Source organism: Mesoplodon bidens (genome assembly GCF_964165515.1).
Source record: "Mesoplodon bidens genome assembly, chromosome: 10".
Lineage (NCBI taxonomy): Eukaryota > Metazoa > Chordata > Mammalia > Artiodactyla > Ziphiidae > Mesoplodon > Mesoplodon bidens.
In genome coordinates, this window is record NC_138172.1 from 8,978,586 (window position 1) to 9,006,148 (window position 27,563).

General features: G+C 42.6%; 1 long non-coding RNA gene across 1 annotated transcript in view; it reads left to right on the forward strand.

The window, feature by feature from the left end:
* LOC308623785 overlaps positions 1-24,683 on the forward strand; it is an 80,244-nt gene extending 55,561 nt beyond the window's left edge. Inside the window, exons 2-3 of the long non-coding RNA XR_014016883.1 lie at positions 18,587-18,770; positions 24,553-24,683. This is a non-coding gene — a long non-coding RNA (uncharacterized lncRNA). The remainder of the gene's footprint in view (positions 1-18,586; positions 18,771-24,552) is intronic.
* The last annotated feature ends 2,880 nt before the right edge of the window (positions 24,684-27,563 follow it).

Genomic DNA, 27,563 nt, shown 5'->3' on the forward strand with positions numbered 1-27,563 from the left:
ATCTGCCTTAAGGAGCCTCCAGACAATAAAACTTAAACTATTTCTGGGGTTCTATTTCAGTGTTTTATTACTCTTTAATTTTCTGTTGTCTCCACTACCTCCCTGCACTCATAAGAGCAATTTCCCCCCTTGGCTTTTACATCCCTTACCTGTCTATCCATTTCTTAGCTCTTCTGTTGGCTCCACCACTTTGGTCTAGTTCTGAAATGTAGGCGCATCCCCAGGACATAAATGACATCTCAATTGTAGAGGACCACACCCAAGCTTTCCACTTTCAATTGAATATATCCACCAGGGTATTTCATGGGTACCTCAAACTCAATATATTCAAGGAAGAACTCATTGACTTTTACTGTCCCTGCCCCTCAAAAGTAAGTTTGCTTTTCCTTCTCTGTTCCTTGCTTCATTTATTGGTCCCAACGTAATCACTCTAGCTGGACACACCTGGGTGGTATGTTTGACATCCTCACTTCCTCACATTAGCTCCCCTGTGATCTCGGATATGTACCAGATCCCATTCTTTCCCCAAATGTCTTTCCTGTCTGTCCTCACCTTTATCTCAACTTCTCCTAGGACAGGTTCTCCAGTGGCTGCTTAACTGGTCCCATTGCCTCTGACTTTTTGCTCCTCTGATTTATCTTCCATATTGTTGCCATGATGATCTGCCTGAAATATAGATCATGCAATGTTTGTTCCCTGCTCACAAGCCGTCAGTAACTCCCCATGACCACAGAGTTAAATCACATGTGGGATGGGGGATCTTAGTTCCCCGACCAGAGATCACACCCACACCCCCTGCATTGCAAGCACGGGATCTTAACCACTGGACTGCCAGGGAAGTCCCTGAGATGATGACTTCTTAACTTGAACTTCACGAACCTTTGAGTGGAGTCTTTGAACTTGAATGGAAAGAACAAAAACAAAAGACCTTTATTTTCACCCATCTCTACCTGACATTTAGCACTTCCTACAATTACTAATATTAGCCTCCCACACAAGAGTACCAGTAGAACCTGTCACTGGCAGAAATCATAGGTATTTCCATGGCATGTTACTGCACTACAGATAATTGAAATGTTATTTATGATCCCTCGTTTGAAATTGCAGTAACTATTAGACTAATCGTTAGATCTTGTTATGCATGAGTCCATTAGAAAAGCAGACATTGCTGTATCACAATTTAAGTTTTTAAAAAAATAGTTAAAACTATTTTAAAGACTATTTTAATAGTTAAATTGATTCATTGGTTTTCTTTGTAAATTTATGGATTTTATGTTATGAATTTTAAAATGTTGTTCTGACAAGAGGTGAATAGACTTCTCCAGATGCCAGATGGATCATAGCACAGAGGAAACTAAGACCCCATGACAGACAGAATATGGAGACTGGACAGCAATCTGACTTCATGATTAGTTTGAGAATAACAAGAATACGGTCTGATGTCTTTACAGTGCTTTACGATGGGTCAGACGCTAGAAAATTTGATTGTCCCAACAACTCTATGAGGAAGTTATGATGATTTTCCCCATTTTAGAGATGACAAAACTGAGGCAAAGAGAGGTTAAGTGACCTGCCCGTGGTCACAGTAAGAGGTGGAAGTGGGTGACTATTTGAAGAGGCCAAGCTGATTCCAACTACATTATTACACTGCTGCACAGCAGTCAGATAATGAATAAGTGGTTGAGGGGGAGTCTGAACTCAGGTCAATACAATGTCAAGCCTGGACTCTTGATACTTGCCCCAAACTGTGTGACAGCTGAGGTCAGAATTCCTATAGTACAAAGTTGAGGCCAGAGTATAGGTGACCTTGAATGCCATGCCAAGAAATCTGATTAAACTTTTTTCAAAGTTAAAAAAAAAAAGTCATTACCCAGATCCTACTCATATTTTAAAGCCTAGTTCAAATATGCTTTGTCAAAGTCCTCCTTAATTTCACCCAGTTGGAATTAACCTACCGCTTTTATCCCCACATGGAACTATGTTCGTTTTTGTTTTTTTTCCTCAAAGGTCCATGTTTTTTTCCCCGGCCATATTTTTATCAGTTATATGCACGTGTTCCTCTCCATCAAGGACATAAGACCCATGGTCAGTTTTCACAGTGGTACACAGTGCCTGTGATTGAGGAGGCCATGGCTGGGTAGAAATGTGAGAATGCAGCAGGCAGTCATTACTTATCTCCTTTTCCCTAACTGTCCGTTGCAACATAAAGTACAGCATTTCTGAGAACGTAGCTCATTTCGTTTTAGCGTTATTTACTATGGTTCTGGTTCTGCCACTTAGGCTGACAAATCACCCCTCCAAAAGGCAGGTTCTAATCCCATATGTGGTCCCTGCTCAGTGGCAATTTATAGGACAGGCTCTCCAAGTTTAGGCAAATATCCTGATGGTTTAGGTCAGTTATTCTGACAACAACAGTTTCTGCTTTGTGGAGTGCATATTGTCACCGGAGAGAATCAGCTTCTGGAGCTTCCTGCCTTGTGCAGGAGCATAAATTTTCATGGTGAACGTGAGATGCAAATTATGTGCCTTGACCGTCTCTGCAAATCTTTGCTTGCAGCTGACAGCCATCTTTATAGAGCTTGGGAAAAGGAAAGAGAGGGGAAAGAGGGAAAGACAGAGGCAAAGAAGAAAGAAAAGAAGGGATGGAGGGAAGGAGGGAGGGAAGATAGGCTTTTTTTTTTCTGTCTTACCTAGTACCCAGCACTAAGCAGACAATAAATTTTCTTAAGTTTTGTGTATCATAATTTTAAGAAAATAAAATAGGAATACTTAGTTTGAAAAGGTAGCAAGAATTAACGACTTACATTCAAAACTTGCTTCAGCATTTGTCTTAGCACTAATGCAGAACAGGATTTCTCAACCTTGACGCTATTGACATTTTCGGCTGGAGAATTCTTTCTGTGAGAGGTTGTCCTGTGCATTGTAGGCTGTTCAGCAGCATCCTCGGGTTATACTCAGCACATGCCAGGAATGTGCCTCCCCAAGTTGTAGCAACGAAAAATGTCTCCAAATACTGCCATATATCCCCTAGGGGGTGGCATAACCCTATTGCTGCCCAATGGGGAACCACTGATTTAAAGGATAATGGACAATGTTGGGTGTCAGATTCTGTGTTTATTGTTTTACATACATCATCTAACTTAATCTTCAGAAGGTCTCATAAAAGGAGTGCTATTATTATCTCCATCATGTAGTTGAGAGAGAAGGTTCAAGGAGGTGAAGCCTAGTGACTAAGGAGGAAACTGATGCAAAGAAATGGGAAACCAATGCAAAAAGGCAGTCACTACCTTATGTGGTAATAATGCATTAGAGTAGGGATCGCAAGTCTCTGACATTTGTACCATGGAATCACTGGTATGCATAGCAGGCATGACCTGTAAATCTCAGCACTGTATTCTGAAGAGACAAAACAATTTTTCAGGTGAGCATTACCAATGGAATGATTAACAAGGGAGATAATTTTTTAACCAACTTTGGTTAGGCTAAGTCTTCTTCAGAAATTAGTTTTTCATGAGACTATCTGTATTCCTAGGGCAGTAGTCACTTACCTCTGTATCACTAACACATAAGGAGAGCCCTAAATATGGACCCTCAATAAATGTTTGTATAATAAACATGTGGTGCGCAAAATATCACCACTTTTGTATCTTAAGGTGAGTCCTGCCTTAAGATACAACATTGCCATTTTTCTGTATTGTCCTTTAAATGCATATACTCTTAAAAATGTAGTGCCCAGGGGTGATGACTTAACAGTAATAGACTTACGGGACATTCAAAGTAAAACCATGGAGATCGGCATTTTCATTTGGTAGATGAGGAAACTGAGGAACAAAGTGGGAGAAGAAAACTTTTCCAACATAAATTATGGATCAAGTCTGGACAGAAAAGTGATTTCTGGAAACCAAGTCCCAGTGTTTCTTTTTACTGTATCACCCATCACTTAACACTTTATCATGAGCACATTACAGGCTGTTTCCTGTGGGAAAGGAAGGTCCTTATTTAACTTGAATGATATAGAAGGAAGTGATGGAATAAGGAGTGGGAAGAAGCTTAATCAGTGGGGCAGAGGTACAGTAATACAGAGAAGATCATGGAAACCCATGGAAATGCTTCATTAGCAACTTCACTGGCTTGGATTGAATTCCGTAACAGGTATTTTTGAAATTATTTCTTATGTCTGTATTGAATTTCCATTTTGAATCTTCCTGGATCAGATTTTAAAAGAAAGAGTTAAAGATTTAGAAAAATAGGTCAGAAACAGATTACTGTTTTGAAGCTTCAGTAGCACAGGACAAAGAGAGGTGGGCTGGAAATGAGGTACGGATTTGTGTTCAGAATGGCAGTCAGCTCCAGACTCTCTGCTTTCAGTGCCTTCATGTTGAAGCCCTAGCCACCAATGTTACTGTATGTGGAGATAGGGCCTTTAGGAGATAATTAGGGTTAGATGCTGTTGTGAGGATGAGGCCCTCAGTGCCCTCATAAGAAGAGGTACCAGAGAGATTACTCTCCCTCTGTCTCCACCGTGTGGGGACATGGGGAGAAGGTGGCCACCTGTAAGACAGGAAGAGAGCTCTCATCAGAACGTGACCATGCTGGCACAGTGATCTCAGACTTCCAGCCTTCAGAACTGTGAGCAAACAAATTTCTGTTGTTGAAATCACAGTCTATGGTATTTTGTTATGGCAGCCTGAGCTGATTATGACAGTGTCTCACCAAATAGAGAATATCAGTAAAGGAATATAAATTATTTAAAACAAAGAGTCAAACAGAAATTTTCAGTCGAACAGTATAATAACTGAAAGGAGATATTTACTAGAGTGACTCAACAACAGATTTCAGCAGGAAGAGGAAAGAATCAATGAACTTGAAGATGGATTAATTGAAATTATTCTGTCTGAAAAACAGAAAGATAAAAGAGTAGAGAAAAATAGAGCCTAAGAGACCTGTTGGATACTATGAAGCATATCAACATACTACTCTCAATGTGAGTTTGAGAAAGAGAGAAGAGAGAGAAAGTGAAAGAATATTTGAAGAAATAATAGCTGAAATTTGATGAAAAACAGTAATCTACACAACAAAGAAACAATGATTTCAAGTAGGATAAGCTCAAAGAGTTAATATCTAGACACATCATAATTAAACTGTTAGCCAGAAGCAAAGAGACAATCTTGAAAGCTGCAAAAAAAAAAATAAATAAATAAAGCATATCATCATGTACAAGGGATCCTCTATAAGAGAGCCTGTCATACAGAGTGAAGTAAGTCAGAAAGAGAAAAACAAATACCATATAATATCACTTTATGTGGAATCTAGAAATATGGTACAGATGAACTCATTCGCGCAGTAGAAACAAGAGTCACAGATGTGGAGAACAAACTTACAGTTACCAAGGGGGGAAGCAGGGGTGGGGGAGTGGGATGAATTGGGAGATTGGGATTGACATATACACACTACTATATATAAAATAGATAACTAATGAGAACCTACTGTATAGCACAGGGAACTCTACTTAGTGCTCTGTGGTGACCTAAATGGGAAGGAAATCTAAAAAAGAGTGGAGATATGTATACATATAACTGATTCACTTTGCTGAGCAGCAGAAACTAACACAACATTGTAAAGCAACTATACCCCAATAAAAATTAATAATAAAAAAGAAGAAAATAGGGACTTCCTTGTTGGCACAGGGGTTAAGAATCTGCCTGCCAGTGCAGGGGACAGGGGTTCGATCCCTGGTCCAGGAAGATCCCACATGCCGCGGAGCAACTAAGCCCATGTGCCACAACTACTGAAGCCCGCACACCCTAGAGCCTGTGCGCCACAACTACTGAGCCCATGTGCTGCAACTGCTGAAGCCCGCGCGTGCCTAGAGCCCGTGCTCTGCAACAAGAGAAGGCACCGCGATGAGAAGCCCACGCGCCCCAACAAAAAGTAGACCCCGCTCGCCACAACTGAGGAAAACCTGCATGCAGCAACGAAGACCCACCGCAGCCAAACAAATAAAAAATAAAAAAAGAAGAAGAAAATATAATTAAAAGCAAACAAAATAAATTAAATTAAAATGGTTTCCCTGTTGCACCAGTACATTTTAGATGCTCAGTAGTCACATCTGGCTACCATATTGGATGGCACAGAGCAGTCCCATTGTCACAGAAAGTTCTTTTGGACATGCTGGCTTAGGGAGAGATGACTAGAGAACACAAAGGAAAGGGAACAGTAAAGGTGTCTATAAAAACCTTCCAAAATTTAAAAACTCTTCTAAATTCTGCAACTTTCTAAAAGTTACCTAATAATCTTTACTGAGAGTCTATCTGAATACTGTGGGTCAGGCTGGACAATAGGGATTGATTAATCTGTTGCTTCATTTATTTATTCAGTGTTTATGGAGTAGTAACTGATTGAGAAACTGTGCCAGGGACACAATGTAAAATGATCAGCAAAACTGGCATATTGTCTCCTCTCAAGCAGCTGACATTCCAGTGGAGGCAGTAGATATTGATCAGGAATGAGACAAGCAAATGTAAAATTATAACTGTGATAATCACTCTGATGGAGAGGTATTTGGAGCAGTGAGAATGGGAAAGGGGTGTCCTTGACCTGGTCTGGAGCATCTTTTCTCAAGAAGGCATCCTGAGATGAGATTTAAGTGAGTAGATTAAGGAAAAGGAGGGAGAGCAAGCCAGCCCCAACATACAGCATGCACAAAGGCCCTGGGGCAGGAGGAAACATGACAGGAAGGAGGAACTGACTGGGCCAGTGTGGACCATCACAGAAAGTGAGGGGAAATTGGGTATAAGCTGAGGCCAGCAAGGTAGAGTACCTGCAGCACCAGCACCACCTACAAACTTGTTAAAAATTTAGGATCTGTATTTAACAAGACCCCCCCAAGTGATAATCGGGCACCAAGTTGAGATGCATAGGCTATACCAAAGGTCCGTATATTCCAGCCTGCAGTCCAAATCATGCGACAGTCTGTTTTTGTACATATTTTATTGGACCACAGCTATGCCTGTTCATTTACTGATTGTCTGTGGCTGCTTTCATTGCTGCAGTGACAAAACGGAGAGGTTGCCATGGAGATTGTTTGGCCCACAAAGCCGAAAATATTTACTATCTGGCCCTTTACACAGAACTTTTCCAGTTCCTAGTTTGTACTGTGCTGTGCCTCAAAAACAGCATCAAGGTTCTGGGATTTATTCTAAAAGCAAGGGAAGCTAGTGAAGGTTTTCATTTTGGAAGGATCGATCCACCTGCATGGAGATAAAAGCCACACAGATGGTACATGCCCCACAGGAGCTTAGGATCCAGTGGGAACTCACTTTTATCTCCCACATTGGTTGTTTGCTCCTTTCATGAGGGGGATTGCTATATTATTACCTCATGTTTTGTTGTTGTTAACTCCCTCCATGCCCGGCAGAGTGCTAAGAGTTTAGCCAGTGTTTGGTGCTATTTACTGATTCAGTAACTGGCTTGAGCTTATGACAGTTACCATTTACCCTCCTTAGACACTTATTTTGTGGACACTGCAGGAGTCAAAATATTATGGGGCCTGATGTGCTTTCAACAGCTTCCTTGACATCTCAACCTGACTTTGACATGGACTCTAGACCAGTATGGTAGAAGCCAAGCCCTTGGCCACTTTGTGAGCTTCAGGAGAGTGGGGAGAGATGGGAATCTGATTCCATTTCTGGTGCAGATAGAACTGCAGGAAGAAGCCTCTCGGAGCTTCAGATTCTCCCTCTCTGACATGAGGAAGCTGGCACAGTTGATCATGAAGGTCCCCCGGATATTTTTGTCCTTTGAGTTTTACCAGGTGACAAAATAGGGACACCAGACAAGTCTCTGACTCAGCTCCATGCATCTTTACTTTGTGTACATGGAATCCTTCACACATAAACACAAATCATAGTTGTTGAGAACATTGGGGGGAAAAAACCCCACAGCCACCCCACAGTTACAAAGGAGATTTTTGAGTTGTGCGTTGTTTCATATTCCACATACTTCCTTTTCATTTGTACAGATATTTGAACATCACTGGCTCAGCCGTCATGAGACCAACCTTATCTACCGATTAGACATGATTATGTAGATTCTGGCCTTACTGGCTGCTTCGCTTGCTTTTCTGGTCATGAGTTAGCCGTGCTGGGAAAAGTTGAATATTCACTGGAAGTGAGGTTGGATATCTATAAACTCACCATGACAAATGGACATGCATCCCATCTGCAACGCGACCAAAAGAAAGTGTTTTGAGAAAGGGGTGGGTGATGGATTCTGAAAGGGGTTACAACTTGGTGCATAGAAAGAGGGGAACAGCTTTGAGGATAATCAGTTGCTTTGAGCACACATAGGTTTTTAGCCGTGTTGCCATCTCCTGGGCAATATGCCTGCTACAGAAGTGTTGCTTCAAGGCATAAAAAAGCAAGTGAAGCAGACTGTTTAATGAATAGTACTAAAGTGGGGAGGAATATTGTGAAGTCAGCTCTCTCACATTTTGTGGATGTTATTGCTTGGCATTACCTCCCATTCTTTGTTGTTGATGGCATTCAATTAAAGCCATACTTCATCAAGTCATGCTATACTAGGTGCTGCGGAAATAGAGATGCAGTGCTGGCTTCATGGGCATGTGACTTGTACAGTCAAGCAGGACCTCACACTTAAATGATCCTGTGTTTGGTTTAATGCTCTGATGTTGCCATTTTGAAATTCTGAATACATTTTGGACAAGGGGCTGTGAACCTTACTTACATGGGTCTCTGCAAATTATGCCGCTTGTTTTGAATAGAAGGTGCCGGAGTCTGTTTCTTGTCTCAAGTTGCTTACAACATTTGTGTCTTAGAATCATGTTGGGACAGTAGTATAAGAACTTGATTAACTTTTCTGAGCCTTGATTTCTTCCTGTTCAGTATAAAGAGATGGAATGGGATGCAGTATAAGGAGAGATATTGGAGGCTTAAACTATTAAGTTGATTTTCCCAAAGTAAGCAATAGAGTCAGGACATTGAGACCCTCCCCTGACTTTCAAGTCAGTGAGAACGGACTTCATGAACAAGGCTTAATGCTGAGTTCAAGATATGATTCAGCCAAGGGCTGGTGGCATCCAATCCCCAGTTGCTAGGGAACTCAAGAGTATCTGGGTTTTGTTGAAAAAGTGTCCAGTGGAATGTACTTGGAGATCTGTGAAAGGATGCCCAGGCAAAGCAAAGATCAGTTCCACAATAGTATATTAAAAACTTCTGGGACCAGACGTGTTTCAGACTTGAGAATTTTTCTTATTTTTGGGAGGTAACATAATGCACAATACACTGAATACGTAAAATCCCCCAGCATGTTTGGGCAGGACTTCATAATCAAGTGTGTTAATTTCTCTGCAGTGAAGTGTATAACTGTTCATACCAAATAAGAAAAATTTAAAGACTGTGAATCGTTTTAACTCAGCTCACATCAGGCATTGCTGTCAAATGTAATCAGGTCAAGTTCCACCATAAATGAGTTACAAACTCTAAGGCGTTGTGAACCTTTATCAAACAGGATGCAGGTAAATGGGTCATCAGAACTCAGGAGGCGGGAGACCGGTGAGGCATTTGTCAAGTGAAGCCAGGCTAGATTTAGAGACTGGCTCCCATGACTGCTCGTGAAGCCCCAGACCTTTGCATGGTAACCCAGGGTGCAGACATTCTTCCTGCTGGAGCAGATGGAAGACCTGAGGTGCAAGGCTGTGAACACCCTTTCTCAACATCTCTTTTAAGAACACCACTGCCCTCTTTTTCCTGTTGCTCCAGCTTGGCGGCTTCCTGAACACATGGTCTCTCTGACCATATTTTCACAGTGGAAAATAGCATTTTCAGAACTGGCTGTCCCTAGCTTTCATCTGTCATTTTTTCCTCTCTGTTGTTTCTATGGCAGTTGGCAAATGTGTCTCACTCTTCACTTCTGAGATGGGTTTTAAAAAACCTCGGCCAAAGAGCCAGCCTCTTCTTTAGCATCCTCTTCCATTTGTTTGCCTGAAAGCCCGTAGCAGCCAGGAGAAAATAAAAATAGCTTTGAGATTCCCAGAACATGCCTGAAATCTTGTTCTCTGGTACTTTGCTATATTAATTTTTCATGTAGGAGGGATGCAGACACTAGAAAATGATTATTCTTGACAATAGAGGTTAAAATAGAGGCTGATTTCCTGTAAAGATAAGTGCCCTTCATTTTCGTGGACCCCCCCTCCCAAGGCCCTGGGAGGATCTTAACAATATTCTAATCATAATATCCTCTAATTTGTCTTCAAGAGGGGCCTTGAAATTGTATAGCTTTCAGACTTGTCAGAACTTGCATCTGTCCCTACTTTACCCCAGTGTAAAAGTATGGCTCAAGGCTTTAGAGAGAGTTAACTCTGGCTTTGCCATTTACCAGACGTGAGAGTAACTTATTTATCTTTTGGAACTTCTATTTCTACGTCTATTAAGTGGATATATACACTCTTGACGTCATAGGGTGCTTGGGAGGAGAAGAGTTGTCGCACTCATGTAGCAAAGAAGAAATGTTAATAAATGTTGATTCATCTCTTTGTTTCCTTGAGGATTGTTTTCACCTGCAGGAACAACACCTCAAGAAAGAGTGTCCATTTTTCTCATTTAACAAATCTGGAAGAGTCTCAGAGATGTCATGGGAACCTGGATTTATTATGTCTTTCTCTTCAGCGTTTTTTAGTGTGGACTCCATCTTCAGGATCCTAGAATGGCTGTTTTACTCCAGAGATTGTGTTTGCATTCCAGGAAGAAGAAAAGGGGAAAGGAACAGGAATATACCAGCTGAATCAATCTCTTTGTATAAGGAAAATAATAGTAATTCCAGAAATGCCATCGCATAGGGATAATTTGCTGCTGATCTGTGTATCTTGGGGATACCTGGAACCATGCCTAGAACCAAGGTAGTTACCCTTGACCAAGAAAGGGATAAAATGCACTCACTAGTGATTTCTAATGTTATGCTTAAAGATCAAAACTCCTCAGGTGCAACCCCAGCTTGTCTACATTGTTCACTGAAAATGTAAAGGTTGATAACCTGCCCCTGGTTTATCTGATTATAGCCTTGTTGGGTTACTTGAACACTGGGTTAGAAGAGACCCCTCAGCAAACTTGTGCCTTAGTCACAGGCTGTTTCTATTTTGTTCATATCTGTTTACCTAGTCCATAGCATAATGTTTGGCACACAGCAGCTATTCAGTAAATATTTGTCGAGTGAATGAATGTTTGCAAATATTTAGCTTCTTAAGAATTAGATTCCGGGCTTCCCTGGTGGTGCAGTGGTTGAGAGTCCGCCTGCTGATGCAGGGGACACGGGTTCGTGCCCGGTCTGGGAAGATCCCACATGCCGCGGAGCGGCTAGGCCCGTGAGCCATGGCCACTGAGCCAGCGCGTCCGGAGCCTGTGCTCCGCAACGGGAGAGGCGAGAACAGTGAGAGGCCCGCGTACTGCAAAAAAAAAAAAAAAAAAAAAAAAGAATTAGATTCCATGGCTTATCCACGCAAAAAGCCATACAGCTGAAGTTGTAAGCTAACATTTCTTGGGAGAATATGGCCACAGTAAAGGAGAGGACTCAGCCCTGCTGTGCCAGAGATTGGAAGGCTGGGGTGGCCTTAGTTCAGGGCGTTCTCTGGTGGGGATGATCTGAACACCGCCAATTCTCAGCAGGAATCCAAGGGCAAAGTGTTGGGGACTTTGGGGAAAAAACAGTGTCAAAAGCTATTATGTTTCCTGTTCACGTTTTACTTTATAACACACAGCCTCATGACTTTGTGAAAATGTCAGACCTATTTTCATTTACTCATGGTTCCTACTGGCTTTAATTCCAACTTCAAGTTTCCCTTGCAGTTTGTCTGTGACGAAGGGCTTCCTCTGATATCTGTTACCCTACAAATGGTCAAGATTAATTCAGCTAAGATAGTCGACTAGGCTGACGTTCTCTGTCTCCTTCTCTGCTGTAGATGCTGTGGCTTTTACTAAAGATGGTGACCTTTCAAAGAAAAGAGACCCATTCTCTAGTTGGCAAGTAGTAAAGTTATCCTTAAAACCTTAAAAAAGGTCCTGTGGGCCCCTTGCCATTTCTAGGACGTTCCATGTGTCTGAACTTACAGAGCAGTTCAGAGACAGAAGCAAAGACAAATCTATGGTGTGTCCCCAGTTGACACCACTACCAGTAGACTACAAGGGCTACGAAAGAGTGTCTAAATTGCCAGTCATATAATATGTGGAAGGCTTTTTATCTCTGAGAAGCAGATAGCCTAAACTCATCAATAAAATTTCATGGCCAATCTTATTTTCACACTGGGAAAAATATTGACATCGTCATGATAAGCCCCAGAGAGGCCTGGTTGTATCAAGGACAGATAGCCAGATACTGTGAGGTATGTCATGGAAGTAACAATATCCACCCACAGAGATCAAGCAGGATGCAGATCTCCCCGTTTCACCTCTGGAAAAAAGACCATGAAAGTAATGAGGTGGAAACAGACCCATGTGACACCGTCTCTCCTCCTCTCACCACCTGTCCTTGTCTGGATCTCCACTAGAAACAAACTCCCATTTGCCTTCGTGATTATTTACTTAACATTTTAAACAGGAATCTGATCCTGCACCATCCTGCCTAACATCTCCAGTGGTTTCCCACTCCCTTAACATAAAATGTAAACTTTTTTGCATGGTCTTCATGCATAGATAAGCCAGAGTCTAATTCTTAAGAAGCTCTATATTTGCAAACATTCACTTATTCAACAAATACTTTCTGAAAGGCTCTGTGTGCTAGGCAGTATGCTCTGGACTGGGTAAACAACTATGAACAACACCATGCTGGTGTTTAAAGAATTGAAAAAATAATCTACCTTTTCCTGCCAAGTGGCAAGCAGGCCATTGAGGAATCAGAAAGCACTGTTAGATGTATGGAATCTTTACTGTGAACCCCAGAATACTGTAAACGTTTCTACCTGAAGACAATGCTGTATCAAGACAGCCCACACCCCTCCTACCTAGGAGCCTGCCCCTGTATAACACACAGGAGGAGACCAGAAATGTCATGTTAGGAGAAAAGAAAGGTAGAGGCCAGGCCACACATGCCCTGTTGGTCAGAGTTTCCAGAGAAGGAGCAAGGAGGGTGATGTGTGGAGAGAGGCTGGATAGTCACATGGAAGGACCTCAGCAGAGGGAGAGTATAACCGAGCAGGACCTGTGGGGCCTTCACAGCACAGACCCCCTCCCTCCACATCCTCTACCTGCCTCTTACCGTAGAAAAGTTTTCATCTCCCAGGCCTCCCCTGAGTCGCAAAAGGCTGGCTCAAAATGAATGATATAAAGGATGTGACCATGTAGTGACAAAAAATAGAAGTTGGGCCAGGAAAACTGGTAAGAGTTTTAACAGTAATCAGCCATAGGGCGGAGTCTTTAGTTCCACCCTGAAGGATATAGATGGTGCACATTCCTGTGTTGTTTTGTAGATACTTAAACCCTCACCCAATGGAAGAAGCTAACTGAACTGTATGATGACTCTGAGCATGTAGCCCGCAGACCAGCTGGAGCCTGAGGATTGGTGATGTTAATTCCTGTGACACCACCCTGTTACCTCGCCAGCAGCCAGTCGGAGAAATGAGTTTGGGTCTTTTGAGCTGACCGCTGCCAGCACTTCTTGTTTGGCTCCTGCAATAAATGCTGCACTTTCCTTCACCACAGCCAGCTGTGAGTGGACCCAAGTTCAGTAACAAAATCTGTTTCCCTCAACAACACTGAGTCATGGAAACACACAGCAGCTCAATATTTGAACCAAGCTAGTATGATCCAAATTGCTCTATTGGTTTTAACTGAGACACATTTTAGGTCATGTGATCTTTACCACACTGGCTTTCCCTCTTATTTGAGTAAATGTCCACCAACTGCTTGGAATCAGTCCATTTTCTTTCAGTTGATGTATTTTGGTTCTTTCTAGTAATGGAAAAGAAAACGGTTGGACCATTATTAGGTCGAACTGCATGAAATTGATGGTATTCAGCCATTTTTGACCCACCATGAATGGCAGTATGAAATGGTTCAGTCTAAGAAATATATGAACACATTGCAGAATACTTATAAGAAAAAGAAGGAGATAATGAGAATGAGTGTTTGAATACTAATCAGTTAATTAATGCTAATAGATGATAGGTCTAGATAACAGATTAAGCAGGCAGCGGAAAATTCATAAGGTCTAAACATGGAATCAGACCCAGGGCTCCAGGTTTAGCTTCCTGAATGCTCTGCTTGATTGGAAATTTTTGTTTGCAAATGACAGAGTCAAGTCAACTAGGAAGAGCAGGGAGAAATGAGGGTGTACCACTGAGAGATGAGGCCACCAGAGAAGCAGCTGGGGTCTGTGGGGAGAGGAGACTTGCTGTATTTATCCGTGGTTGCCCATTAGTATTTGGCTCCAAGCCTCCACCTGCTTTGTTCACAGTCAGAGGGAAGAAGGAAATGATTTGAGACAGTGGTCATCAAAATTTGGTTAGTAGCCCCCTGGAGGTCCCTGAGATCCTTTCAGGGGTTCTGAGAGGTCAAAAGTATTTTCACGGTAATACTAAGATGGGATATGCCTTTTCCACTGACATTTGCATTGACTATGCAAAAATAATGGGACTGAAACTACTGCTACTTTAGAATGAATCAAGACAGCAGCATCAGATTGTTTGAGCTGCCATTGTATTCCTCACCCACGCATTTACAGTATTAAGAAAACAATGCCAGTTTCACTTAGGAATGTTCTTGATGAAGCAGTAAAATCATTAATTTCATTGAATTTTGGCCCTTGAATATTACTCTGTGTGAAGAGAAAGAAACACACATGAAATACTTCTGTTGCAAACTAACGGCCCTTCGAGCCGTGAGCAGAATTAACTGCTTTTTTCCCCGCACGCCATTTTTACTTGAAAGAACAACTGACAGACAAACGATGGTTATTGAGTCGAGGGCATTTGGCAGACATTTTCTGTAACATGAATGAAGTGAGCTTGTCACTTCGAGAAAAACAACTGACAGCATTTGTTGCTAATGACAAATTTGAGCGTCCATGCAAACACTTCTAGAATTTTGGAAAACATGTCTGCCGACCTGAGCTCGACAGCTTTCCAATACACACAGCTTTTTTATTCATAGAAATATGCTATGAATGTTAACATGTAATGAGGTCTTTTTGTAATTTTAAAATAAATTAGTAAATATCCTTTAATGTCTCAATTTTAATTTCAAATATGGTAAATAGTGAAAGATAGAGCTCTGATAAACATTTGGTTTTGGGGGTCTTTGATAATTTTTAAGATGTATTTATGTAATATAAGTAAAGATGTATTGAGACCAAAAGAGTTTGAGAATGACTCATGTAAGAGCTTTTTTTTTTTTTTTCCCCCATTTTAATGAACTCTAAGACTCAGAGAGAGAGGCCTTTTGCTAACCAACTTTTCTCCATTATTTCTGAACTTTTCCCTTTGTTATCTCTTTCTCAGTATGTGTCTCTCTCTGTTTCTTTGTCTGTTTGTCTCTTTCCATTATAAGTATTTAGGTCTGGAAGATAGGTTTTCATGGTTATATTAATGGCAGTTTTTCTCAAGAGAAAGTCCATTGTGCTGGAAGATTTTCTATATTCCCTGCCTTATAGCTCCCCAAATAATCTCCTTCTCTTCTGCTGGTTTAATTTTATGTTTTCAGTGAATCCCCATGTAGGACTGTGAAATGGAAAAACAGTATTATAAATTTGTATGCAATGGAAAAGCGAAAAAGAATAAATGAGAAAGAAAGCAACGTCGATGAAAATAGAAACCACATGCACAAAATGACAAATGCAAATGCTAGAGATCGTTCTATTTTTGTAAAGTCTTGAATGTGTCCATTTTCCCCAAAATATCTCTTCTGCGTCATGCCGGTTATAAATGTTGCAGTGATTACTGCTGACAAGTGTGGCTATACACAGACTTAATGACAGGATGATTACTTGTAAGGAAGAGACACCTAAGCCCACTCTCGTGAAGAGAGTGACATGGGCCCACACATTGAGTTTCTCAGCAAGTCACTATTGATGACTATTAAATTACACTTGTGAAGTGATGTTATTAATAATGCTGCCAAATCAGCCTAACTGTAGACTCTGTGATACGCAGAGGACCTTGGGGGCTGTGGTTTTAATAGAAAGTGAGGCTTAGGTCACATAGAAACTTGGAAACTATTCCAGCTGGAGGAGATTATTATTTTATTCTTCTCATGTGTAGAATTCCACTGTGAGTTTTCAGCAGCCAGTTCCCTCCCCTGTCTTAGTTCTCTCCTATGTACAATGATAAGATTGGGCTAGAGCAGTTGTTTTCAACCAGTGAAGTCTTAACCTGAAACCTCAATAAACAAAACAGAGGAGAGCTGCCTGGCTTAAAGGAAAGGTGAGGAAACTTAGAACCTCTCTTTGGGCCCTCCACTGAGCTTTCATGTCTGCCCAGCTCTTGAGATACTGCAGTGAACCCTGGGGCTCTGAGGTACACGGTTTGAGAACCATTGGACCAAGGACTCTGTAGCTCCATGTGCTTGGGGAGGCCTTGTCAGAAAACCTGAGTAATTTTTTTTTCTTTTTAATTAGAGAACGAGTTGGCCTCAAGTTTAGAGCTAAATCCCCTGGGTGGAGGTGACAAGGATGATAGAGGTAGTGGTGACTCCCCTGGTAGGACTCATGAGCCCACTAAGAGCCACAGTGTACTTACCGACAGCAGTTGTGAATTGATCCTCATCCTAGGTCTTGTGGGGTCAACAAAATATAGACAAACCAACATTCATATTTAAGGAACTGATAGTCAGTTCGGAGAGGGACAGCATAAGCCCAGCAACCCAGCGTAAGTCCAGATGTAATAAAGATTCAGAATTCAAGGGTAGGTGGTAGATAGCATGATGGCGCAGATGAGGAGAAGCAGATGGAGGAGGATGTCCCCAGCGCAGGCTGCTGCTTCTGACTCCGGTAGGGTTGTGGGTGAGGGGGAAGGAGGGCAGTAAGGAAGCCAGTTGAAGCTACAGATGATGTTGTTTGCTTGAATTCCAGTCATAATCTGAGTATATGTGTGTGTGTGTGTGTGTGTGTATTATCTGTATGTTAGTGCATATACTGGGCTCAATTATAAGAAGGGTGACCTTCTCGTAATTGAATTCAGACACATGCTATCTAGTCAGAGTGACCAGTTCATCCTGGTTTGCCCAGGACTTTCCCAGTATTAGCACTGAAACTCCTACAGCTTGGAAAACCTCTTTCTTGGACACATTAGTCACCCCAAGTTAGAGCAACCTAGCAGACCCCTAAGAATGCATCTCGGGACCCCTGGTGATCTGCAGGCCCCAATTAAAATTATACTCACTTAGCAAGCAGACGCTTGACCTGAAAATCAAGAGAACTAGCTCGTCTATTGACTGGCAGCGGGACCTTCGGGAAAGGGTTTAAGTGAAGTCAGTAATTCTTGGCAAAGAAAAATAGGTGTATGTTCATGTACAGTTGTCCATGGCACCCGTATTCATGCTGCTTCCTGAGGTGGAAAGGCTAGCCCAATATAGGCGTTGGTTGTTGTTGTTGTTTTAAACAAAATCAGTTGCTTTGAGTTTCACCAATGGTAATTATGTCAGTAGAAGATTATTTTAAAATATTTAAAGTTTAAAAGAAATTATGAATTAATCAATACTTCATTCAAATAATGAATACAGAGCTTATTAGCATTATGCAGTGTTCACTTAAGAATAAAAATGTGTTTTTAGCCTTTCCATGTTTTATTTAGGAATGTTGATCATCTTTATGAAACTTAGAATTGATATGAAAGATGTCATGACTATTAAGAATTAAGAAACAGGGCTTCCCTGGTGCTGCAGTGCTTGAGAGTCCGCCTGCCGATGCGGGGGTTGCGGATTCGTGGGAGGATATTCATGTGGGAGGATCCCACATGCCACGGAGCGGCTGGGCCCGGAGCCATGGCCACTGAGCCTGCGCGTCCGGAGCCTGTGCTCCGCAATGAGAGGCCGCGACAGTGAGAGGCCTGTGTACCGAAAAAAAAAAAAAAAAAGAATTAAGGAACAAAATCAAATAAGCAGGAATAAGGGAAACTATGCTAATCCAGACAACCTACTCAGAAGAACTGGGTCATAATTTAAGTTTTCCAGCATGTGCAATGAATTACTTATAGAACTATGTAATAAGAGCATTGAGACAAATGGGGTGAAATCAGACTTAACTGGGAAGAGTGTGGGCTTAAGAGTCAGAAGACTTGGGTTCTAGTCTTGGCTTTGCTATTTCCCTGCTATGTGACCTGGGACAAGTTATCCTCGTGCCTCAGTTTCTTCATCTGTCTTCTTCTCTCATAGTGATTTTGGAAAGATTTTAAGTAAGATACCAAATGTATGACTAAATGGAGACAGTGCAGTGACCCATGGGGACCAAGAGCAGCCCTTCGGGAGTGAGGAGAGTGAAGGCACGTGGCTGGACACAAGGAGTTGACGTGCTGGGGGATGCGGCCACTGTGCAGCCAGCAGGGAGGGGGCAGCAAGTCAATCCTCAGACGTCCTTTTTCTCTTCACAGTCCCTCCCACAAGCCAAACCCAACTGGAAGCAAGAGGACAAGGGAACCTGCTGATATAGCCCATGCATGTCAGTCTTCTGAAGCCTGGAGAAGAGTAGAGAAGGGCCAAGAGTGGAATTGGAGGAGCAAACAGCCCTCATGAGGACTGTGATAGAATCTGCGTACTCTATGAAATGGCATGCTGGTAAATATCGAAACTGGCTACAACGCTGGAGAATAGTGTGGCTTTCTTATAAAGTTAAGCATATGCTTATATCACCCAGCAATCCACTCTTGGATATTTATCCTAGAGTAAGAAAAGCTTATGTTCATACAACAATCTGTGTGTGAATGTTTATAGCAGCTCTATTCAGAATAATTCTAAACTGGAAAGAAGCCAAATATCCTTCAACAGGTGAATGGATAAACAGACTCTGGTACATCCATGCAATGGAGTACCACTCAGCCATAAGAGGGAGTCAACTATTGATGCTATAGCAACTTGGATGCATCTCAAAGGCATTGTGCTGAGTGAAAGAAGCCATTCTCAAAAGGTTACATACTGTATGATTCCATTTATATGACATTCTTTTTTTAAATTTTTAAAATTTATTTATTTTTTGGCTGTGTTGGGTCTTTGTTTCTGTGCGAGGGCTTTCTCTAGTTGCGGCGAGTGGGGGTCACTCTTCATCGCTGTACGTGGGCCTCTCACTGTCGCGGCCTCTCGTTGTGGAGCACAGGCTGCAGATGCGCAGGCTCAGTAGTTGTGGCTCATGGGCCCAGTTGCTCCGCAGCATGTGGGATCTTCCCAGACCAGGGCTCGAACCCGTGTCCCCTGCATTGGCAGGCGGACTCTCAACCACTGCGCCACCAGGGAAGCCCCCTATACGACAATCTTGAAAGCACACAACTGTAGTGATGGGGAACTGATCAGTGGTTATCAGTTATTAGGGGTGGAGGAGGGTGTGACTACACAGGGATGGCAGGAGGAAGTTTTGGGCGGGGTGATGGGATGATTCTGTGCAGTGATTATACTAATAGTTACACAAATCTATATATGTGTTAAAACTCATAGAACTGTACACCTCAAAACTGTACATTTTACAATATGTTAATTTAAATATGTGAGACATATTGCAGATAAATGCTTCAGTGATAGATTTATGCTTGTAGATATTGACAAGCTGTTTTGCCAAAGTTGAAATTGGAACAGCTTCAATCCAAACTGAAAAAAAGGAGTTGTAAATGCAGAATTGCCTGAAAATAGGACATTATGCAAAAGCGGCAGCCTTGGCAAGGGACAGCAGAGAAGAAGGGGGATTTCTGTGTGGCGGGATGAGAGGTAACAGACACTGGGACTTTGCCGGTGGGCCTGAGGGTCAGAAAACAACTATTCCCAGATGGATACGATGACAGGGTGGGGTACCAGGATCCCAGAAGAGAAAGCAAAAGTGAGATTCAGGCGTGGAGCCAAGGCCAGAGCCGGGAGAAGAGGAACCATGGTTGGGCTGCATCACAGGGTTCAAGGCCAGAGATCGTCCAGCTCTTGACAACTGACTACTGAGGTGGTGGACAAGGATAAAAGAAAAGAAACAGGCTGGTGCAGGGTTTAGGGGCGTAGGCATTGCAGCGACACAGAGCTGGGTTGGACTCTGGCTCTGCCACCTCTGAGCTTACAAGCTGGGAAAGTTGTTTTAACGTCTCATGTACAAAACGGGATAAGAGGGCTTCCCTGGTGGTGCAGTGGTTGAGAGTCCGCCTGCCGATGCAGGGGGCACGAGTTCGTGCCCTGGTCCGGGAAGATCCCACATGCCGCGGAGCGGCTGGGCCCGTGAGCCATGGCCGCTGAGCCTGCGCGTCCGGAGCCCGTGCTCCACAACGGGAGAGGCCACAACAGTGAGAGGTCCACGTACCGCAAAAAAAAAAAAGGGATAAGAACATGTCCCCCACTGCACTGATGTGAAAATTAAATAAAATTTCATCTGTAGCAGTCCCTGCAAGTTGCCTGGCCCAGCGGAAATGCTCGGTGAACAGTAGAAGTACATCAGACAAAAGGTTGCAGGTCACATCAGAACTATGAAGCTCGTGAGCTGTGTATTTAGCGAGTCATTTCATCTTGCTGAGCCTCAACTTCTAAATCTGTAAAATAGCTTTAATAATGTCTACTCCATGGAATTTGGGTGAGAGGGTTCTTTTGAGAAAAGATGTATAAAAAATGTTTTGTGAACTGAAAATGGCTATTCAAATGTACTTTTTATAAGGTCAGAGCAGGGCCAGGAGGAAGTCGTTTCTTCTTGCTTAGCTGCTGGCTTAAGGATATAGAAAGTAATCATCCAGGTTTTGGTTGGTCCCAGAACTATGTGAAGCCAGTCATATAGAACAGGATCAAGAGGGTTCAGCCAGCAGGTGCCAAGCAACTTTGGTCAGAGGAAGGAGTGACATAACATCAACATGAACGTGAGAACTCACATTTGAGTATTGGGGGCAGTTTCACGGAAGTACAGTGGGGTCGTTAACAGCATGGTCTCTGGAGCCAGCACTTGGCTGTGGGCATTTGAGCCAGTGGAGCAGATAGGGCTATTGCTGAAGGTTCTTAACTGTCACCTTCGCTGGCTTCCTACGCCTGTTATAAAAATTTCCATCCCTACTTTGAGTCACGTAACTTTTCAGTGCCTCCCAGCAGAGTAGACAGATTCTACATCTTTATCCCATTGATGCTGTGTTTATCCAGTGACTCATTTTGGACAGTGACAGCTTAGTGGATCTGACATGAGCGTAGCCTCGGGCACTATTGCCATTAGTCACGAGGAGATCTTGCCCAGGTGAGTACTGCACCTGCAGGTTGGGAGCAGACCGGAACGTGACCCACAGTCTGAACCAGAGTCCACTCAGCCCTCCAACGGATCCTTTGAGTGAGAAATAAATGTTGGCCGTTGGAAGCCATTGGGATTTTGGGGTAGTTTGTTATGCAGCATTATTGTGGCAATAAATGACTTAACACAGCAAGTTCCTTCACTTTAATTACCTTCAGTTTTGTTCTTGAAAAAGTGCAGTGAAGAGTGCTTAGTTATAATCGCCCGGTAGTCCAGTTATCAGGAATAAACAGGTTGTGATATATGTACTTAGCGTACTACTCAATATCAAATAAGAGAGCAATGAATGAAAGTTACTGCTGTGAAGACACTGAGTTAGAAAAGAAGTCGAAAAAAATGTCCACCTTGTTGAGTCTCAGTTTCCTCAGCTCTGAAATCCTTGCCCCACGTCTCTCTGTGGGATGCTGTTAGGATCACACCAGGTGATGGATGTGAGGCTAGCGTGCCCTCTGTGAAGAGCTATCGGGGACTTAGGAGTTACTCTTCTTTCTACTACAGAGAGTCCTCTTATCCCAGCATGAATTATCATTCAAGATAATACAGAGCAAGATGAAAGGCGTTGTGGCATGACGGCACGTGCCAGTAAACTGTCCAGTCATTAAAATTAGTTTCCATCTTCGCGTAACACACTCTGTCTCTGTCCACATCAGCACCTTCTCTGACAACACAGCACAAGTGTCTTGCGACCTGATGGCAAAAGGAAACTGTGAATCTTGGAAAAAGATGTAGGATTTTGTAAAGTTGAAAGGGATGATGGAGAATTTCTCTAATCACCTGCAAAATAATTGACAAACGAGGATCTGGCAGAGTTAGACCAGTTACTAAGCACCGTCGACAAGGATGATGACACGATAGGCTTCAAAAGAGAATAATTTGATGTATGTGAATATCAGAAGATGCAGGGAGGCCTTTGGGACACTGATGAAACTTCAACTTTTTTTTTTTTTTTTGGCAAAAATGAGTCTCTTTATAGCTGTGCATTGAAGGGTATCATATCATACCATTATGTAATTTCTTTGGAAAGTGATCTCAAAAATTCTTTGTTAATTTTAATAATCGTCAAATAATTGCAGTATAGTCTATGCTTCTATTAAATATAAAATTAACTTATTTTAATATATTTTAGTTTTATTGTTTCAAAATAAAGTCCCAAACCTTTTCTTAACCCATTTTCTAGGAAATTTTGGTTCCCGTTTTTAGTGCTCTTTTCTACCATCAGTTTTTTCGTGTGTCATTGAGATCTTTTCTACTTATTATTTCTTTCTCCCTTTTTGGCCCAGAGAGCCCTTGGAATCACTCTATCTAGAGATTTCGGGAACTGAAGCTTCCAGTGGGTCAGTGAAGGCAGGAAAACATCAGTACACAATGTAGATGGCTGCTCTGGCCACTTTGGGGTGGGTTGTATTTTTGTGACCCCCGCAAGTGAACTTCTAAAATACTGAGAGTGGGAGAGGGGAGTCTAAGGTACAGCCTATCACAGACTCATTCTCCATCCATAACTTACTTCTGTGTGACTTCAGCCAGGAGGCATCACTTTGAGCCTTTTTCTCCTCTGTAAAGGGGAAACAATAATATTCACCCTGAAGGAGCTTTATGAGGGCTGAATGAGATTATAGATATTAAAGTATGTTGAACAATACAGATCCAATAAACGTAGCTGTGACTTTGTTTTTTTGGCTGCGTTGGGTCTTGATTCACTTGCTTGAGAATCAGCCCCCGTGTCCCAGTGTTTATTTAATTTAATTTTATTTATTTTTGGCTGCATTGGGTCTTCATTGCTGTGCCTGGGCTTTCTCTAGTTGCGGCGAGCGGGAGCTGCTCTCCGTTGCGGTGTGCAGGCTTCTCATTGCAGTGGCTTCTCGTTGCAGAGAACGGGCTCTAGGCACACAGGCTTCAGTAGTCGTAGCATGTGGGCTCACTAGTTGCAGCACATGGGTTCACTAGTTGAGGCACGCGGGCCCTAGAGCCCGTGGGCTTCAGTAGTTGTGGCACGTGGGCTCAGTAGTTGTGGCGCACGGGCTTAGTTGCCCTGCGGCATGTGGGATCTTCCGGACCAGGGCTTGAACCTGTGTCCCCTGCATTGGCAGGCAGGTTCTTAACCACTGGGCCACCAGGGAAGTCCCAGCTGTGATTATTTCTAAGACAGCCGCAGTGATCACTACTCCAGCTGGCTATTTCTCTTGCTTCCTCATCGTTGACTTCTTTCATCTTGAGCGTATTTATGTACACAGCAGAATTTTCCCCCTTGATTTCCTGGTGTCCTCTTCTTGGCCCCATGAGATGCACATGCTGGAAGACAGCATCCTGCATCTAAGGTTTATACTTCTGTTGGGCATTGTGAGGGAAGATGCTGCTGTATAAACGCACGGCACTTCGAGCTCACTGAAGGGATGGTAGGAGGAGGAAGGCGGGTCTGGCAGTGAATGCTGGCCCAGGGGTGCAGAAAGGAACTTTGCCTCCTTTCTGCTTTATCGTGTTAACATTCCGCAAGTTGACTTCTTTTGAAACTTTTACACAAACACTGTATCACATGGAATCAGCATGTCCAGAATTAACAGAATGTCCAGAACCAGAACCCACCTAGCTGTGTTGATGCTGTCATCTGTGGAACTCACCTGACGGTAACTTTTGTGAGTTCATTATTTTGTAGGTAAGGGAAAGCACTTTAAAGCCGAGTTACAGGAACTTGCCTGAGGTCACACATCCAGCCAGAGTTGGAGGGGAGATTTAAGCCCAGCTGCTGGTCGCTTCCAACACCCTTCCTGTGTGTGACCTCAAAGCTCTACTACTGTGGGCCCACTGGGGGCGCCCTAGGGAGCATCTTGAGTTTTTATCCCTCAAGGACTGTGTATGATAATATTTATCAAAGAAGCTGCATTCCTAGTATCATTTTCACCATTTGCTTGTTCCCTGTGATAGGTGAGACAGAAAGGATCCCATTTTACCAAAGTGTTAATGTGATTTACCCAAGGTTGCCTCTTCAGCTAGTAGCAGAGCTGGGACTATAATGCAATACTCCGACCCCTTTTACTGTACTCTGCATTTTGCAGTTCTCTTTCTGAAAGCATTTTGTTGTGTCTCAGGATCTCTGTGTTGTGTTTCTGTGACCACCAGGTGTGAGATGGTATACATTCCGAGCAGCTAGATGAGAGAAGAAGCTTGTCCTATAGGAATCCATCTCCTGTCTACCCTGGAGAGCCTCATCCATCACTTGTCATTGCAGAGACCCAGCTGATGCATGCACAGCAAGGGTAAGTATGTAAAAATATAATGGAAATCAGTCAGGGGCCAATTTTCCCTTTTGAAAAGGGAATTGCATTTCTCAGGCATGTGGGCAAAGTGAGGTTGATTAAGCATAAAACACTTCCACCAAGGGGGCAGCACAAAGGAGAACTCAGCCTCTGTGTTTTGAGAAGGACTTCTCCCACGATAAACACAATTGAGTGCCATCTGTGCTTTTGATAATTTCACCTGACTGCCTATCTTGTTACGGGATTGCTGATTGGAGCAACCTCTTGGCACTTACTTGACCCATGTTCCAATTATCTGATGTGTCACAGGATTTCAGAGTTTCCAGAACAGGATGTGAAATGTGAAATCATGCAGGAGGTGATGCGGTGGTTCACCCTACGTTTGGTCATGTCACTGGATGTTGACAGAGATCGATAATTTCTTTTAAAGATGTCACCCTTGAGTACTGAATGCTACGATGTCTGCATTACTGACAAGCTTTTGTTTTGGGGGGGAATAGTGGGTAAGGAGAAAAATCAACCAATTGGTACCTGATGTTAGTATAATAACTAACCTATCACTAGATAATACATGGGTAATCGAGAGGGGGAACACAATGAGGGATGGTATAAAGCCATTCTGTGCAAGAATCACCCGAGGATGGAGAGCTAATTGTCTGGCCAAGGGTTATATGGGAGAGTGAGGGACGGTGTTATGATTTGAATGCAGACTTCGAGTTCTCCAATCCAGCATTCTTCATATTCTATCATGCTACCTCTCATTCTTCTCATACTTCCTCCCATCGTATTTACTTTTCATCATTACTTTCTCATGACAGGTTTTATATCTGTTTTCATCATTGCTCCTTTGGATCCAGCATTTTCTGATTGCATTTATTTCTTTTGACCTTAAATGCCAGCATTGCAATTATTTTTCCAAGTTTCTGTAAACCTCCATTACCCGTCAGTTCTCAGCACAGTGTTACATATATGATTATCCCCCAAAGATATGCTTTTACTGATGGATTTGTTGGTTAACGGGGTTTGTGTTTGGCTCTCGGAAATTACCACTCATTTCTCCACCTAATAATTCAACAGACATCAGTTGAGTGTGTATTGAGGGTAGAGAGATTAACCTCAAAGCTTCTGATAAAGTACAGACAGTAGGTAAAGAAGGTAAGGCGTGGCTCAGGGTAGAAAGTACAAGTTTTGGTGAATTAGAAAAGACTACTCTAAGCAACATGTCTCCTTCATTTTTGCTCCCTGCCTGTTTGAAACTCTTGCCTTTTGTGGTAAGTTTCTTTACCTCCAAAGACCAAAGGGCCACAAATGAAAACCAGTGCAAGTTGTATTTTGACATTATATTAGTCAGGGTTTTCCAGGGAAACAACAGTGTGTGTGTGTGTGTGTGTGCGTGTGTGCGCGCGCGCGCGCGTGCGTGTGTGCGCGCATGCGTGAGAGTGTACATATATAGGAGAGAGATTTATTTTAAGGAATTGACTCATGGGTTTGTGGAGGCTTGGTAAGCCAGACATCTATAGCATAGGCTGGCTGTCTGCAGAATCAGAAAAGACTTACATTTCATGTGCAAAGGTGGTCAGCTGACAGAATTCCTTGTTTCTCAGGAGACCTGAGTCTCTTTTCCTTTAAGGCCTTCAACTGATTGAATGAGGCCCACTCACGTTCTGAAGGGCAATCTGATTCACTCACATTCCACCCATTTAAATAAGCATCTCATCCATAAAACACCCTCACAGAAACATCCAGAACAATGTTAGACCAAATATCTAGGCATCATGGTTCAGCCGGGTTGACATAAAGTTAGCCAGATCCTCTCTCAGAGGACAGAGCTGAATTGCCAGGAAGAAAAAGCAGCTCTTTACCCTCCCCTCACTCCTGCCACCAGCACCCCTGCCCCACCAGGAAAAAGGAAACATCGTAAACACCCACGACCATAAGAATGAGTATATCAACTGTGGATTTAAATGCTGTATTGCAATTCAGCAGCTTAAAGTGAATGAAATAGAATGTTATTTTTTTCATGTTTTAGCATGGATATATCTCAGAAATTGTGAGCCAGAGAGAGAGAGAGAGAGAGAAAAAGAGAGTGTGCGTGCGTGCATGTGTGCACAACTTGCAGAAGGAGACAGAATATAACACTATGGAAATTTTTTAACGACTAGAAAATGAGTTTATGAGCGACGAGAATAAAAGCGTTATGTCCATGTAAACCACATCGTCCAGGGAGTAAACGCCTCTGAGAAGGAAGGCTGGTCATGAATGGTATAGATGGGGTCCTCAGGGGGCTTCAACCACATTCTGATGTTTCCTTCCTATTTCTAGTGGATTTGATATAAGGTGAAATATAGTAAGATTTGACGAAGTTTGGTGGTGGGTGCCAGTGTGTTCATTTTATTATTTTGCGTTCATTTTTATATGCTTAAAATATTTGGTAGTAAAATTGTTAAGCGTCTCCTTTTTCCCTCAAGAGTCACTGGCAAAGGTAAGATGTCCAGCCCTCTCCCTTTACCACTGCTGTATTTACCAAAAAGCCTCAGACACACACAAGAGTTATAGTGTCTGCTGAGAGTGGGGTGGGAAGGAGAGGTGGAGCGCTTCGTCAGAGGAAAATTCCATCAGGTCACTGTGTACTAATCTATTCCTGCGGCTGGGCCCAGTCTATTTAGGGCTCAGCAGTCAATCTCGAACAGCCCAACAGGGACGTACTATGTAAATGTTCTGAGCAGAAAGCTAGGAATATATAAGTAGTTAACCCATGTCTCTTCATTCTGAACGTTCTGAAGGCCAAGACAAAAATGGCTGTTGTGTATTAAGAAGGAAGCTCTATTTAGATTTAGTGAGCAGAGTATTCTACGAATACTTTGCTGTGTTAAA